The sequence below is a fragment of the Oncorhynchus mykiss genome, chromosome 15, assembly GCF_057628025.1.
Source record: "Oncorhynchus mykiss isolate SJ-2025 chromosome 15, ASM5762802v1, whole genome shotgun sequence".
NCBI lineage: Eukaryota > Metazoa > Chordata > Actinopteri > Salmoniformes > Salmonidae > Oncorhynchus > Oncorhynchus mykiss.
In genome coordinates, this window is record NC_143036.1 from 85,866,006 (window position 1) to 85,869,572 (window position 3,567).

Genomic DNA, 3,567 nt, shown 5'->3' on the forward strand with positions numbered 1-3,567 from the left:
GGGGAGCCAGGGTGGTCTAGGGAGGGAGCCAGGGTGGTCTAGGGAGGAACCAGGGTGGTCTAGGTAGGGAGCCAGGGTGGTGTAGGGAGGGAGCCAGATAGGGACAGGAGAAACATTAGCAAGAGGAACTTCCCAGGGTAAAGAGTGTGTGCCAGTGTCTGTAGCATTTCATTAACCAAAGGAATGTCCCATCTAGATGATGAGGGGTCATTAAACATGAAAAGTCATTAACCTCTTCTGTCCACATACTGGTTATAATGGGTATTACTGCTGTCCTCCTCATGGTTATAATGGGTATTACTGCTGTCCTCTGCATGGTTATAATAGTTATTACTGCTGTCCTCCTCATGGTTATTATGGATATTACTGCTGTCCTCCTCGTGGTTATAATGGGTATTACTGCTGTACTCTACATGGTTATAATGGGTATTACTGCGGTACTCTACATGGTTATTATGGGTATTACTGCTGTACTCTACATGGTTATAGGTATTACTGCTGTCCTCTACATGGTTATTGTGGGTATTACTGCTGTACTCTACATGGTTATAATGGGTATTACTGCTGTACTCTACATGGTTATAATGGGTATTACTGTCGCCTGTCTAGCATCACTACTCTGGACGGTTCTGACTCGGTTCTGAATATGTGGACAACTACAAATACCTAGGTGTCTGGTTAGACTGTAAACTCTCCTTCCAGACTCACATTAAGCATCTCCAATCCAAAATTACATCTAGAATCGGCTTCCTATTTTGAAACAAAGCATCCTTCACTCATGCTGCCAAACATACCCTCGTAAAACTGACTACTCCCTAGAAAGGCCAGAACCTAGGAAGAAACCTAGAGAGGAACCAGGCTATGAGGGGTGGCCAGTCCTCTTCTGGCTGTGCCGGGTGGAGATTATAACAGAACATGGCCAAGATGTTCAAATGTTCATAGATGACCAGCAGGGTCAAATAATAATAATCTCAGTGGATGTTGAGGGTGCAACAAGTCAGCACCTCGAGTAAATGTCAGTTGGCATTTCATAGCTGAGCATTGATAGTATCTCCACCGCTCCTGCTGTCTCTAGAGAGTTGAAAACAGCAGGTCTGGGACAAGGTAGCAGGTCCGATGAACAGGTCAGGATTCCATAGCCGCAGGCAGAACAGTTGAAACTGGAGCAGCAGCACGGCCAGGTGGACTGGGGACAACAAGAAGTCATCATGCCAGGTAGTCCTGAGGAATGGTCCTAGGGCTCAGGTCCTCCGAGAGAAAGAAAGACAGAGAGAACTAGAGAGAGCATACTTAAATTCACACAGGACACCTGATAAGACCGGAGAAATACTCCAGATATAACAAACTGACCCTAGCCCCCCGACACATTAACTACTGCAGCATAAATACTGGAGGCTGAGACAGGAGGGGTCAGGAGACACTGTGGCCCCATCCGATGATACCCCCGGACAGGGCCAGGCAGGATATAACCCCACCCCAACCCCACTCAGGTCCTCCGAGAGAGAGAAAGAAAGAGAGAATTAGAAAGAGCATATGTGGGGTGGCCAGTCCTCTTCTGGCTGTGCCGGGTGGAGATTATAACAGAACATGGCCAAGATGTTCAAATGTTCATAAATGACCAGCATGGTCAAATAATAATAAGGCAGAACAGTTGAAACTGGAGCAGCAGCACGGCCAGGTGGACTGGGGACAGCAAGGAGTCATCATGTCAGGTATCTCTGTTTTGTCTGAGTATAAAAGTAGAGCATTTGCCGCCATCCACTTCCTTATGTCTGAAACACAGGCTTCTAGCGAGGGCAATTTTGGGGCTTCACCATGTTTCATCGAAATGTACAGCTGTGTGTCCGAATAGCAGTGAATGTTAACATTATGTTTCCGAATGACTTCACCAAGAGGTAAAATATATAGTGAAAACAATAGTGGTCCTAAAACAGAGCCATGATGAGGTCTAAAACCCCATCGTATACATTGTTTGTCTTCAGGAAGGCAATGAGTTGCTGCACAACAGCTTTTCCTAACATTTTTAAGAGGAATGGGAGATTCGATATAGGCTGATTCGTTTTTATGTTTTCTGGGTCAAGGTTTGGCTTTTTCAAGAGAGGCTTTATTACTGCCACTTTTAGTGAGTTTGGTACACATCCGGTGTTTAGAGAGCCGTTTATTATGTTCAACATAGGAGGGCCATGCACAGGAAGCAGCTCTTTCAGTAGTTTAGTTGGAATAGGGTCCAGTATGCAGCTTGAAGGTTTAGAGACCATAATCATTTTCATCATTGTGTCAAGAGATATAGTATTAAAAAATGTGAGTGTCTCTCTTGATCCTAGGTCCTGGCAGAGTTGTGCAGACTCAGGAATACGCAGATTTAAAGAGGAGTCCGTAATTTGCTTTCTAATGATCATGATCTTTTGAAATGAAAGCCATCCTCTCTTGGGGAATACTGCTTTTCAGTTAGCTTTGCGACTAGGAGATCGAGCAGCAGTGAGGGCTCTTCGATACTGCACGGTACTGTCTTTCCAAGCTAGTTGGAAGACTTCCAGTTTGGTGTGGCGCCATTTCCGTTCCAATTTTCTGGAAGCTTGCTTCAGAGCTCGGGTATTTTCTGTGTACCAGGGAGCTAGTTTCTTATGACAAATGTTTTTGGTTTTTAGGGGTGCGACTGCATCTAGGGTATTGCGCAAGATTACATTGAATTCCTCAGTTAGGTGGTTAACTGACTTTTGTCCTCTGACGTCCTTGGGTAGGTGGAGGGAATCTTGAAGGGCATCAAGGAATCTTTGGGTTGTTTGAGAATTTATAGCACAGCTTTTGATCTGGTCTGCTTTTGATTTGGTCTGAGCAGATTATTTGTTGCAATTGCAAACGTAATAAAATGGTGGTCCGATAGTCCAGGATTATGAGGAAAAACATTAAGATCCACAACATTTATTCCACAGGACAGTGAGTAGGTCCAGAGACATGTTGGACAAAACTGAGTCGACGATGGCTCCCAAAGCCTTTTGGAGTGGGTCTGAGGACTTTTCTATGTGAATTTTAAAGTCACCAAAAATTAGAATATTATCTGCTATGACTACAAGGTCCGATAGGAATTCAGGGAACTCAGTGAGGAACGCTGTATATGGCCCAGGAGGCCTGTAAACAGTAGCTATAAAAAGTGATTGAGTTGAGCTGCATAGATTTCATGACTAGAAGCTCAAAAGACGAAAACGTCATTTTTATTTTGTAAATTGAAATTTGCTATCGTAAATATTAGCAACACCTCCGCCTTTGCGGGATGCACGGGGGATATGGTCACTAGTGTAGCCAGGAGGTGAGGCCTCATTTAACACAGTAAATTCATCAGGCTTAAGCCATGTTTCAGTCAGGCCAATCACATCAAGATTATGATCAGTGATTAGTTCATTGACTATAACTGCCTTGGAAGTGAGGGATCTAACATTAAGTAGCCCTATTTTGAGATGTTAGGTATCACAATCTCTTTCAATAATGGCAGGACTGGAGGAGGTCTTTATCCTAGTGAGATTGCTAAGGCGAACACCTCCATGTTTAGTTTTGCCCAACCTAGGTCGA